Here is a 14704-nt window from a genome sequence, read left to right on the forward strand (position 1 = left end):
TCCGGACAACTTTAAACCAACTGTTCACCTCTGAGATGTGCTTGTATTGGACACTTTTTATCTAATTATGGAAAGTATGGCATTGTTCCCTTCCAAAAGGATTGCTGCAGCTTTCAGGATGGTAGGCAAGGTTTTGTGGGGGTGCGGGCTGGGGACAGTAGGGAGTCTTTTTTCGGAATGCCAGAAATGAGAACATACAAGCAGCTTTGCCTACATAGCCTTGCATATAACCATTTTGGCATGAATAAGAACTGTGAATATGCTTAGGAAAAAAAGGTACTATTTTTGGCAGCATACCCTATTTTACAATGTATTTTTTGAAAGATCTTACCCTTCTTAATATTAATGCTGGCTATGCATAACCTATATTTGAAAGGTCTCTTAAAGAACATTCAATTCACTATTCTTTGGGGAGGATTTGGAGATCAAAAACCATGATAGCTCTCCATTATCTTTAAAAAAAAATTGTGATAGGGAATTATTTCCTACATAACAGGATAATAACCTTGTTCAGATCCTTTACCCTTCAGACATTATTCATCATTCTTTAATCCTCAAATGATAACTTCTCAAGTATATTCGACAAATGGGAATATTGGAGTGTGTGAAAATAACATGAAAGTGAGTAATGAAACAATTCAATATTAAGTAGCAGAGGATTTAAGAAATGCTTATGATTTAGCCTTCTTTCAGTAAATCAAACAATCAAGGCCATAACGGTCAAATCCTTTCATCCAATCAACATTGTAGATGTCTCTGCATTAACATTAGATGTCCCATATATTTGGCACTAGTTTCAAAGCTTCTGGCAACTCCCTCTGATATCAGTCAGCACCATTTTCATGTATATGCTTATACATATAAATATTTATGCATAGTTATTTAAATATAGATATACAGAGTATACATCAAGCATTGTAAAGAATGTGGCTTTCAGATTCTATTGCCTAGAAAATGGAATATCTTGTGACTAATCACACACACACTATACATATATATATATACATATATATATATATATATATATATATATATCAAGATGGTGGGTTCTAATATGTAATAGGTAACTACTGTGAGAATTAATGGAAACTGCACACTCTTATCAAGGAGACAACAGATCACTAACTACTTTATTTAACAGAATGTTCTAGAAATACATTAATTTCAATATAGATGAGCTTTTTTCATCCTCCAAATGGATATACTGCTTATGAAAGTTACAGAACTAGACATATATTTGAATTTTGAGCAAGGTTATAAAGTAAATAAAACTAACACCTTGTATATACTTTCTTCAAAAGAATGTTGCTGGGAAAAACAAACCTGTCAGGGAGCCATCAGAGTTTATGTTATTCCCTAGAAGTGAAGAAGGGGAAATGCAATAGATATTTGAGTTGTCATCACTCTCATGGCACCATTTTTTAAAAAATCCATTATATTAAATTTGTGTTGCTCCAACTAAAATGAGTGCAGGTCCCATACAGCACATTTCTGTGATATAAACATACTGAATGCAATGGAATGCAATAACTCTACATAGTTAGTACAGTTAAAGGCAGGACAGTGATAAGACTATTTATACCTTCAACTAAAATTTAGCTCCCATCCAGATGTCAAAATCTAGATGTATATGTATGTATGTATGTATATATATATACTTATTTATGTGTATATATGTATATGTATTATATGGATGTATGTGTGTAAACACACAAACATGCATACTTCTGAAACATGACTTGCTGGAAAGAAATTACCTGCAAAATCAAACCAAATTAGTCCTTATAAGTGGCAAATGACTAAATGTAACCAGTGTCCCTAAATCCTTTATTTGGTTCTATTGTTCTCTTCTAGCTCTGAGATTCTTCTTAGAAAATGGAAAAAAATAAATTCATTTTCCTCTCTATTTTCTATTTGTCCTAAATAACCTAAAAAGTATTCACCTTTCTTTCCTCTGACAGGCATTAGTTCAGTATATAATAACTAGTGGGATGTTCTATTCAAAAGCGAATAAAAATCATATAAAATAAAACAATTATAAATAAAATGAAAATATTATTTAAAAATAAAAAATTGTAATCCTGCTGTATTTGCCTTCTTCTTCTCATAAGATATGAAATTTTCAGTGTTTTTAGACCTTGGAAATCTGTAAACTATAAATTGAGGATTGATCTACTCTTCTGTAGGTTATGTAGAATTGAGAAAATATTAATGATTTAGATTGAATTTAAAAATGAGTGTCTAACCTTTGTTAAACATTTACCTGTGTCCCACCTGGTGGAAGTATCTCTGGAAGGATTTATCCTGGGACAAGTGGAAAAGAAATATAGACAGTTAGGAATAGGAGGGAAAGGGAAGATTAAAAATTCAATAGAATTTTACAATAATAGAAAGGAACCTGGGAATTGAAACTATTCCAACACCCTCATTTTACAATTAAGAAGCTAAAGTAGGGGCAGCCAGGTGGCATAGTGGATAAAGCACTGGCCTTGGAGTCAGGAGTACCTGGGTTCAAATCCGGTCTCAGACACTTAATACTTAGCTAGCTGTGTGGCCTTGGGCAAGCCACTTAACCCCATTTGCCTTGCAAAAAAAAAACAACCAAAAAACAGAAAAGCTTGCTCAAGGTGATACTGGCATTAAGCAATCAAAGTGGGACTTGAATCTGGGTCCTCTAATTCCCAGAGCCAGTGCTCATTCAATTAAATTCAAAAATATTTACTCTTTTATATGCAGTACACTGCAGGTTTATTTGAGGGCAAGAATATAAAAATCAGTGAGATAGATTCAAACCTTCAAGGGGTTTACAATCAATAGTTGGACTAATATAAATAAACACTTATACAGTTAACTAAGTACAAGATAGAATGATTCATTAACTCAAAGAATTTCAAAAGAGCAAGAGATTTTTGAAATTAATATTACAAACTCCTCACTTCAAGAATAAGAAAACTGAATTATAGAAAATTTAAATGTTTGAGCCACAGTTGCACAGCTACTGGCAGACACAGGATTAGAACCCATGTTTCATGTGTGTCTACTTCATTTTCCATCAATTTAATTCAAAATGTTAATTAAAAATCTAACATTTTCCCTTTTATTGGGTAAAATTATTAGGAATATGAGAAAAGAAATAAAATTTTCCATACAGTTAAAGTTTTTAATTCTTCTGTAATATAGACTATAATATATGAGCAGTTAAATGGATACAAAGTCAACTGAGATGAAAAAAGTACCAATAATAGGGGGACAAAAGCTTGGCAGAGGTAACTGCTAACAGAGGGGGGTCAGTTAGGTGGTGCAGTGAATAGAGCAGCACCCTGGAGTCTGGAGAACTTGAATTCAAATCTGGCCTCAGAAACTTATTACTTAGCTGTGTGACCTTGGGCAAGTAAATTAATCCCATTTACCTTGCAAAAAAGAAAAAAAAAAGAACTGGTAATAGAAGCAATCATTGTCTAATAGCTTATAGGTTTTGTTTTCTTTTAAAGAATGTAATTTTTGCAACTCTTTCCAGATTTTATAACCCCCTAATACAAATTTGACTGCAAAGCAAGCAATACTTGACCTCTTGGCAGAGACTTATATCCCAAGCTTAACATGTGATCAAAGCTATACTTTCTGGCATTTAGTTATAGAGTATTAAAATTTCAAGTTGGTTCATCATAATCAGTAAACCACATTTAAGGCAGGCTAATTCCAAAAGACATTTTTCAAAGGACTACTTGCTAAAAACTTATTAATGCAGGGATAACATTAAAATGAAATGGAAAATGATAGACATAATGTTTAAATCTAAACATCTAAATATTTGAATTATTTCACATGGAAAAATTATAAGTCAAATCTTCTTAAATGGTTTTACTGGAATTATATAAGCAAAATTCCAAAATATGTTTTCTACTCAGTCATTTTAAAGGGTAACTAAGTAAAGATCTTTTGTGAATACTGACTGAAAACATTTTCTGTAGTGTATAGGTAATCAGCAAGTAGTTTCAATCAATCAATCAATCAATGCATTGTGCTTAGCAGAGGAAATCCAAACCCCTTTATACTCTCCACCACTGAAGCCCCACTTCCCTCCCCCCCCATTTGAAATAGTCCTTACTCTCAAGGAATTTATCTCAGTAGTACATATGAAAGTATAAGCAGATTAAATTTATAGGGTAGTTAGAAAGGGCAATAACATTTATGGTGAATCAGCAAAAGTTTCCTGTATAAGATGATGCTCCTGCTAGAACTTGTAGGAAGTGAAGAAGAGGGATAATATGAGACTGAGATGAAAAAGTACAAGTAGCATATATTCTAGACATAGAGGAGAGCTATAGCAAGAGCTTAGACACTGGTGATAGAGTGCCAAATGCAAGGTTTGTTCATTGTGAATTGTTCTGATTTGTAAAACATTGACAGAAGACAGAAACTTCCTCTTCTATCTGAATTCATTTTCTAGTCTGCAAAAAATGTATATTTAAACAGAACCCCTTCCTTCATGGAATAAATCAATGAATTTGAGAACATTTGATTTTGTAAATTATCATTTCATCCCTAAGTAGTAAATAGGGAGCAGATATAACCAATTCGGTTTTAGAAATGAGGTATTAAAGAAACTTGATCAAAACAACTAGAATGCATAGTAGATGGAGCACTGTTCCTGAGTTCAAATCCTATGTCAGACACTAATTGTGGGACCTTGAGGAAGTCATTTAACTTTTGTCTATCTTGGCTTTCTTATCTGTAAAATGGGGCAAATAAAATCTTACTTCCCAAGATTGTTTTGAAGATCGCATGAGATAATAGTTGAGTGAGAAGTCAAGTAAATTTAAAAGGAGAATGAAATAGAGAGTAATAACTTAGAAGAGAAAGTGGCAAATCTTACCCAAGAAAACAATTTCTTGAAAACAAAATTAGATCATCCAGAAACCAAAGTTTGATGAAACAGAATGAAATATCAGAACAAGGCCATAGGATGTAAGGGGAACAAAAAGAAAATCTAAGGTAACTAATATATATAAAAAAATAGGTCACGATCAATCATGGTCAGTAGTTAAGAAATATTCTTGAAAATCATAGTCCAAAATAACCAGTGTTTATGTATTTATCTTCTCTCATTCCCAGATTATGAGAAGTAGCAAAATTCCATTCCTGTCTTCCTCCTTAATATTCTTCCTTCTCTTTCCCCTCTTTAAATCTTCAAAACAGATCCACTCCACTATGCCTTCCCCTCAGCCTCCTATTCTATAATAGGGGGATTGAAGTTCTCAAGTTGTCAGAGATCCTATGATGGCTACTCTGGAAGACCTGAGAGTAAAATCTTAGAATAAAATAGACCAATGTGGAGCCGCAGCACTCAAATCTCAATAGTCTAGATTCAGGGGCTTTCAGCTCCCTGGAGATGCTAGAGAGGAACCTGAAGATCCAGTGTTCTAAACTTCCAAAATGTAAAGTAGGGTGTTGCCTCCAGAGGGAGATCAGTACAAGGATACAAGAGAAGGCTGAGCAGAGAAATCCTAAATAAAATCCACCCAGATCTTAAAAATCAGAGGGCAAAGTAATGGCAGGAAAAAATGTTCACAAACACCCCTCCAAAGGAATCCTAAAAGGAAAAGTCCCAGAAATGGCATCAAAAAAATGAGCCCTGAAAAGGGGGGAGAAGGTGTAAAACAACAATAACAACAACAAAAAACTTATGCTATCCAGAAAATGTAAATAGTGGTAAGAAACTTGTCAGAATATCACAAGGCCTAGCCGCTTTTATTAAGAATGAGAGATTGGGGCAGCTAGGTGGCACAGTGGATAGAGCACCAGCCCTGGAGTCAGGAATACCTGAGTTCAAATCCAGCCTCAGACACTTAGTTACCTAGCTGTGTGGTTTTGGGCAAGCCACTTAACCCCATATGCCTTGCAAAAACCTTAACAAAAAGGAAAAAAAAAAGAATGAGAGATCCTGGAATACAATATATTTTAAAAGGCAAAATACATAAGACTTAAAACCAAAAAAAATTTACCTCTAAAATGCAGTATACTCCTAAAGGATAAAAGAAAACTTTCATGTTTTTCTACAGAAAAAAATTAGAGTTGAAATACAAATGAAATACAAAAAGCCTAAAGAATGTAGAGAAACTAAATAAACTTTTAGGAGAACATTGGAAGGAGCTAGATGGTTATATAGTACTAGTATCAATTGGGTTTGGGAAATGTTCTTTCAGATCCTTAATAATCCATAAAAGGGTTTTTTTTGGGGGGGGGGGGTTCTTTTGTTTTTAAAGATGTTTTCCCAGTTTGTCTTTTTTTTTGCAAGGCAATGGGGTAAAGTGACTTGCCTAAAATCACATAGCTCAGCAAGCATTAAATGTCTGAGGTCTTTTGAACTCAGGTTCGGTGGGCTAGTACTCTATCCACTGGGTCACCTAGCTATTCCCCATAAAAGATTTTGAAAGAGGTACATAAGAAAAAGAGGTCCTGAGGAAAAGAGTGCTTCTGTTTTGAGGATTTTAGAAAGGGAAAGGAAAAATGAGAATATAAGAATACATTAAATTAGAAAGGGAAAGGATTTGGTGCTTGCTATTTCTCCTTATTCAAATGCATAAGTAGATAAATATATAGATATTAAAGAAGTGGTAGAGGGAAGGGGAATCAAATGAGTCTCATTTTTCTCTGAAATGGACAAAAAAGAGTTAAACACAGATTTTTTTGGAATATAAATACATATAACTTTTTTGGGAAACAAGTTGGGACACAAAGGGGGGAAGAGAGGTAAGACAGTAGAATTTTCTTCATTCTTTTTTTTTTTTTTTTTAGTTTTTGCAAGGCAAATGGGATTAAGTGGTTTGCCCAAGGCCACACAGCTAGGTAATTATTAAGTGTCTGAGGTCAGTTTTGAACTCAGGTACTCCTGACTCCAGGGCTAGTGCTCTATCCACTGCACCACCTAGCCATCACAATTTTCTTCATTCTTGAAGAAAATCATGACATCAGGGGAAGTGATGCCATGACAAGCACATGAATTATGTTTTGATTTCAGGGGTGCTGTGCTTAGTCACCAATCTCACTTTCTCCTCCAGAGCCATCTGGGTCCAGGGGTCAGTTTTAAATCAGAAGAACTGGAGATGGCCCTGGATGCAAGCCAAGCAGGGTTAAGTAACTTGACCAAGGTCACACAGCACGTAAATGTCAGAAACTAGATTCGAACATCCATCCTCCTAATTCCAAGGCCAGCACTCTACCCACTGTGCCATCCATCCATACACACACACACACACACACACACACACACTTTAAAAAAAATAGCCCTGGAATTTAAATGCCTATTTTATGTATTTGAATATTTTGATAATTCTTTTACATCCAATCTTCCTCTATTTTCTCACATATACTTTTTTCTCAGGAAAAATTAGGAAGGCTTACAAATCTGAGGCTTTCATATTTGAAGTTTGGTGTTTTCAAAATTTGGCAAAGATAATCATAAGAAATCAATTACCCAGAGCACTAGAATTTGTGTCCAAAGTTTAAAATTTTTTCACTTTTCAAAAATGATTTAATATGTGATTGAAATGATAGATTTCTCACTAAATTTTCTTGTGCTCTAGATAATTAAAATATTTACATTTTTCTAACATAGTAATTCATTTTTGTATGTATGTTATTAGAATATCATTATACAGGAATGGTCTTTAAACCATTTCATTTTCACACAATATTTTTCTAAATTAATAATTAAATCTGTTGTTCCTATTCTCCCTCCTGACTCAAAACTACCTCTCCCTAACCCTAACTGCTTCTCTTGATCTAGAATTCTTACATCCATTGATACTTTACACATTTCCTAGGGTTTCCAGGCCCATATACAAGTTGCAATCCATTGTTCCATCTTAGAAATTGGAATGGAAGACTGAGAGAGTTGGATTGGGAATAAAGGATGCTATTCTCCTTTCACATCAACAAAAATAAATCCAATATTCCAATGATAGTGTCTGTACTCTTATTTACAAAAGGAAATTAGGGAGCAGCTAGGTGGCACAGTGATTAGAGCACTGGCCCTGGAGTCAGAAGGACCTGAGTTCAAATTTGATCTTAGACACTTAATAACCTAGCTGTGTGACATTGGACAAGTCACTTAAACCCATTGCCTTGCCAAAAAAAAAGCCTAAAAAAAGGAAATTGATAAACATCTCATAGTCCCAAAGCCACAATCTTTTTTTCCTAATGGAGTTCACAGAAACTACCTTCTGAGGGCATCTAGGTGACTGAATGGATAGAACACATGCCATGGAGTTAGGAAGACCTGGTTTCAAAAACAACTCCAGATATTGACTATCTGTGTGACCCTGAGCAGGTCACTTAACCCTGTTTGCTTCAGTTTCCTCAACTAAAAAAATGAGCTTGAGAAGGAAATGGCAAACCATCCAGGATCTTTCCCAAGAAAAACCCAAGTGAACTCATGAAGAGTCAGATGAAAGTGAAAAATGACTGAACAACCATAAAAAACTATGCTGTTGACAGACTCAAATGAATAGTTTTGTCCCACCTATTGTTATTATGTGCCTACTCCTACTCACTGTCCTCTGTTGTCACATTCTCTAACTCTTCAAAGATGATAAAAAGGTAAAAGGAAAGGGGAGAAAAGGTTTTTAGCATAATGGTTCATCCTAATCTGGGTAAAAAACAACTCTTCACTAACAAATTACCTCAATATATCCAGTCTTTCCTCTTTGAAATTTATCCTACCAAAGTCATCATTTTTATATGAATATTTTATTTGTTTAAAAATTATATACAATAGTAGTTTCTACTAATCATTTTTTGCAGTTTTGAATTTTTCAGTTTTTCCTCCTCCCTCCTTCCCTCCCCCCCCCCACAAAAGGCAATTAATCATTTTAAAGCCCAAATCTAAGTACATTACTTTCTTGCTCAAAAACCTTTTGCAGTTACTCCTTGCCTTTATCCTAGAGACCATTCTGGCATTCAAGGCCATCCACAATAATATTTCAAATATATCATTCAATGTTTATTTTAAACACTCCTCATCACGAACGCTATGCTTTTGTCAGCTTATTCTTTACTCTTGTTCTGCCTTCTCCTGACTTCCTCTGACTCCACATTTCTGTATTTTCTTTAACATTACCATATAATGAAATCCCTCCTTCTTTTCAGAGGTAAGCTTATATGCCTCCCCTGTAAACATCCCTCTCCTCTGGATTCTTCTATTTTTTATCACTGGACCTAAGGGTTCTCTAAATATCTTCAGTTTTTCTGAAGAACTAATCTCACCTTTATGATAATGATGTGTTATACTCCATGCCACTAGTTAAAGTTCCTGGAGAGCAGGAACTATACCATTTTATATCTTTAGCTCCTCAGGACCTGCTGAGATTTTTATTTATTTTTTAATTTAATATTGAATTTGAATTATACTAGTTTTTGTGGTGGGGAAAACATTGAGCAGATCTCACAGACATGAATTCAGAATCTTTCCTTAGGTATTTTACTAGCCTTAGAAATGTAAGTATGTACATTCATGAACTGCTAGGCAAAGAATCAGGAATACCTATATTCAAATCTTGCCTCTGGCCCTCCCTAGCTATGTTAACTGCTTGATGTTGTTCAGCTGTTTCAATCACATAACATTCTCTGTGATCCCATTTAGAGTTTTCTTGGGAAAGATAAAAATTGAGTGGTTTGTCATTTCTTTGTCTAATTCACTTTACAGATTAGGATATTGAGGCAAATAGGGTTAAGTGATTTACCTGGCATCTCACAGCTAGGAAATGTCTGATCCAGATTTGAATTCATGTCTTCTTGACTCCAGGCTCAGCATGCTAATCAATGAACTATCTAGATGCCTCCTACATAAATGCTATTATTATTGTTATTTGTTATTCTTATTATCCCATACCTTTTTAGTCATGAACTAGAGTATTTAAGTCAAATGAAAGAATCATAGAATGCTAAAGAGCATTTAAGAAATCAGTTCAATCTCTTTGTGTTATAGATGAGGAAACTGAGACCCCTAAAGTCTGTGATAATTTATTCTGGGTTGAACTAAAGTTTATCCATACATTCTTGATAAAGGAGAGATCTGCCACCGAAATAAAAAGTGAAAAAGATTGCATAGAACTAGTTAGAAGAACTTTGTCACATTGTATTTAGAAGCTGATAACTAAAATTAATCTTACTTATTACTTAAAGTATTCCTGGAAAAAACTATTTATAAATACTTGTTTAGACAGTAGTATTATTGCACTATTTGGAAGTAAAATTAAATTTCTTTTTTTTTAACCTCTTTAAATCAGATTTAATTTCCCCAATTAGTTCAAATTACTTTTCCTATACAAGGCTCCTAAAATGTCTTTCTTAAGGTGGAGTAAATAATAGGGAAAAAGAAATAAGATATTGCATGCATAATGATAAAAACCAGAAAATGAATCCAACTAGCATTGATTTTAAGGAAATAGCAATGTCCTACCCATCATCACCACAGGAACAGGGCAACCCTGAACTCTCTAAGGCTATCAGCAGAGGAAAAACATGAAAGGAAAGACTGGAAAGGTAGAAAATAAATGACATACATATTATCTGAGGTCCAGTCTTCATAAATTAAGAGAAACTCCATTATCATCATCTTATAGATGAGATGATGCAATTTTTTTTTTTAGCTTCTTGCAAGGCAGTGGGGTTAAGTGGCTTGCCCGAGACCACACAGCTAGGTAACCATTGAGTGTCTGAGGCCGGATTTGAACTCAGGTACTCCTGACTGCAGGGGTGCTCTATCCACTGGGACACCTAGCAGCCCCACGATGATGTGTTTGTTAATAATAGGTTCCAATAGGAAAATATTATGTATCTGTGACTACGTTCCCAGTTCTTAGAGGAAGAAAAGAAATGATCCTTCAACATTGGAAGTGGGTTCTTTACTTTAAATCGTTCTCTAAACATTTCTCAGCATTGCTAGATTAACCTTAAAAAATGGAAAACAAATATCCCTTTTAAAAATTATTATATATTAATCATTCTATAGCAAAGGTCTTTAAGAACTTCCTTTTTGCAAGGCAATAATTTTAAATGGTTTGCCCAAGGTCACACAGCTAGGTGTCTAGCCATTGTCTAGGGCCAGAATTGAACTGGGGTCCTCCTGACTCCAGGGCTGGTGCTCTATCCGCTGTCCCACCTAGCTAACCAAGAAGAAGTCTTTAGATGCTCTGGATTTACCAGTGCCACACACACATATACACATTGATTCAAATATTTTATTTAGATAGATAGATAGATAGATAAAGATATAGATATAGATATATTGTATCATATGCATATATATGCATATACAATTAAATATATATATATATATATTCCCATTCTGGGTTAAAGATCTTCTGCCTTGATTTATTCATTTGTCTTTAATTGTTAATCGGAGCTTTATATGGGAAAATCTTTTATTTTTACATCTCTGTGTTACTGTTGACTTCAAAAAGCTTTAGCAACAGGCAAAGCTTGTTGATTTTATACTATAAAAAATATAACAGTCTTGTATAATATACCTCCAGCTAGGACCTAAGCCTTTACACCTTGACATTCAACATATAAGAACACAGCACTATTACTTCTATAAGATATGCATGTATGTTATGCCATTTGATGTTATAAACACACACACGCATATATTATACATCTATTTTTTTTTATCTAGTTGTCTGTCTTTTGGTTAATTATGTCTTCAAATGGAAATCACCATTGGTTTCAGGTTTTATGTATCTTGGTAGTATGGGTGGGGGAGTGGCTACATAGAATTAATCTGGGCACCTCAGAATAATATACTTAGTTTAAAACTCTTTGTTCCTTCTGCTAGCATCTTGAGATAGTCTCTTCCATTATTACAATCTGGATGATTGCAATGTATTTCTCATGGGTCTTCCTGTTGAAATACCCTCTGCTCTTTCAGCCACTCTATATGAGATAGTAAGAAAAATACCTTATTCATTTGAGCATAGGCCTTTAGTATTTGTCAAAAAAAACTTTAACTGCAAAATGAAGGGTTGGACTAGATTTTTTTTTCTTTAGTTTTTTTACAAAGCAATGAGTTTAAGTGACTTACCCAAGGTCACATGGCTAGGTAATTATTATATGTCTGAGACTGGATTTGAACTCAGGTCCTCCTGACTCCGGGGCTGGTATTCTAGCCACTCCACTGCCCACCATTGGCTAGATTATTCCAAATGTTCCTTCAAATTTCAACTATATGAGTCTATAACAATATACCTGACCATTTAGAACCTCAGTGGATTCACTCCAGCTAGTCTTCTAGTAACTTGTATTAATGTCTTCCATATACTCCATGATTCTGCCAAAATGAATTATTCTCTTCTCCTTAAATAGATACTATGATCTCAAACCCCTTTTCCTTTACTCATCTTGTTTATGATACTTGGAATTCCCTCTTTCTCAAAACTCAATGCCACCTATTCCAGAAACAAACTTCCTTGGATCTCCTGGATTGGTAACAGCAACATCTCTCTTCAAATATCACATAGTATTTTTCAACCTTTATTGTGCTTACTATATACTATTATGGATTATAGGTATCTGCATTTGTGTTTTATGACCTTGCTATTTATGACCTTGCTTGGTATTCCAAAAGTCTAAATGCAGGTTCTTATAAGTTCCTGTGCTAATTTTAAGTTCGTGGATGTCAGGGACTCTTTTTTCCAATTTTCTATCACCTACAGTACTTGACCAAGCATACAATAAATGGTGATTGCAGGTTAATATAACATAACAATCATATTCCAAAGCAGCGTTATCAGTGTGCACAACGACATATCCATGCTATCCCCAGACATTTTCTTCCTAATGTAAAGAATCTGATCAATACCTCAGAGTTTCAAAGCCAGAGGGCAATAAGAGTTATTTAAGGTTGCTTTGTTTGCCATAGAGGCTCAGCAATCCTCTTTCAACAGGCCACATTTACACCTGAGTACAGAAAATCCAGAACAAATTTACAGTCTTAAGGCCTTTGTTGTTTGACAATTTCCCCCCCGTTTATTTCTGGCAGAAAATAAAATTTTGACAAAGAAAATACCACTTCCTAGAACAATGACTTTGGGTTAAGATACATGACAAACACACACACACACACACACACACACACACAAACACACACACACATATACACAAATCAAACAAGTGAAAGTTTCAAATTACACATTTTGTTTTCTTAAGCTTATCCAAATGGTACAATTCATTTAATGCTTTTTCATATGTTGTCTTAAATTTTTGAACAGGTTTTAAAGAAAAGTAAATTAGACTTTGCCCAGAAAATTAAAAATAATTTAATTTTGCATCCTGTCTGAATAACCATGATCTTTCACTATTTTAAAACCTAGAATAGCACAAAGCAACTGGCAGGACAGAATTTTCAGCTATGCATTACAGAATTCAAAACTTTAAAGAATCTTAATTGGATTGATTTAGACAACTGACCTAGATATCGGTGATTATCTTCAATTAATCAATCATAGAATTACAGGATCTTAGATATGGAAGGGACCTCAGAGTTTATCTAATCTAGTCTACCTGAAGCATGAATCCACTCAATCCATGACAAGTAGTTATCTACCCCGGTTTGAAAGCTTCCAGTAAGAAGAGACTCACTAATTCCCAAGACAGTCCACTTCCCTTCAGACAGCTATACTTTTTACAATACCCTTTCTTACAGTTAGTTGAAAACTGCCTCCTTCTAGCATTCACATGCTTTTACTAGTTCTTTTTATTCCTGCAGCTATACAGAATAAAAACAGACACAAACACATTAAAAATTTGATGATAGTCATCAAGTCACCTCTAACCCAGGCTAAGATCCTCAAATGACTGGATCTAGAATGCCTACAATATCCATAGTTTCTTATTTTATCCATACAGAGTGTCAGACCATCATGTTCCATTACTAAGTTAAAAAAAATTAAAAATCTTTCAGTGGTTATTTATTGAGATGCTATACCAGCCTCATGTCACTTAGTCCCTCCAAATTGTCTTTTTTTTCTAGCACTGCATTATATAAATGTTAGCTACTGTCATCATCATCATCATTCTTCATTAGTATTAATACTTTACATAAGCTATAGCTCAGCCAACCCAATCTACCTATTGTTATTCTCACAACATTCCTTTTCCCAGCTCTGTTATATTGCACAGGCCATCATCCAGGATACAGACTTGAAAGATACTCCCATCTCATTTCTACCTCTTAGAATCTGTAACTTCTTTTTTAAAACTCAGCTCAAGTTCCATCTCTAACATGAGATACCCCCTTCTTGATGATGACCCTTGCTAGTGATTCTGCACTGAAATTACCTTTCATTTACTTTAAGCACATAGAAATAAACATTTTTATCACCTAGATTTCTAATTATATCCTTTCTTCCTCAGGAAACCAATAAGTAAAATCAACAACAACAAAAAACATAACGTATCAATAAAAACTAATTAGCCAACAGCATTGTGATTATCAACCTTGATGGATGCAACTCCTCTCAGCAGTTCACAGAGCTAGGACAACCCTGAGAGACCTATTTGGACAATGTTATCCACATCCAGAGGAAGAAAAAGAAAACCAAAAAAAAAAAACAAAAAAACCCAAAAGTACAGAATCTGAATGAACACTACATTCACTTTTTAAAAATTTATCTCATGTCTTGCCTTCCTATCTCATGGTTTT

The 14704-nt window shown here is 34.4% G+C and overlaps 1 long non-coding RNA gene across 1 annotated transcript in view; it reads right to left on the reverse strand.

Moving 5' to 3' along the window:
* Positions 1 to 2241: 2241 nt before the first annotated feature.
* Positions 2242 to 14704, reverse strand: part of LOC141491807 (uncharacterized) — a 295727-nt gene continuing 283264 nt past the window's right edge. Inside the window, exon 4 of the long non-coding RNA XR_012469768.1 lies at positions 2242 to 2304. This is a non-coding gene — a long non-coding RNA (uncharacterized LOC141491807). The remainder of the gene's footprint in view (positions 2305 to 14704) is intronic.

Source organism: Macrotis lagotis, chromosome 6, assembly GCF_037893015.1.
Source record: "Macrotis lagotis isolate mMagLag1 chromosome 6, bilby.v1.9.chrom.fasta, whole genome shotgun sequence".
Taxonomy (NCBI): domain Eukaryota; kingdom Metazoa; phylum Chordata; class Mammalia; order Peramelemorphia; family Peramelidae; genus Macrotis; species Macrotis lagotis.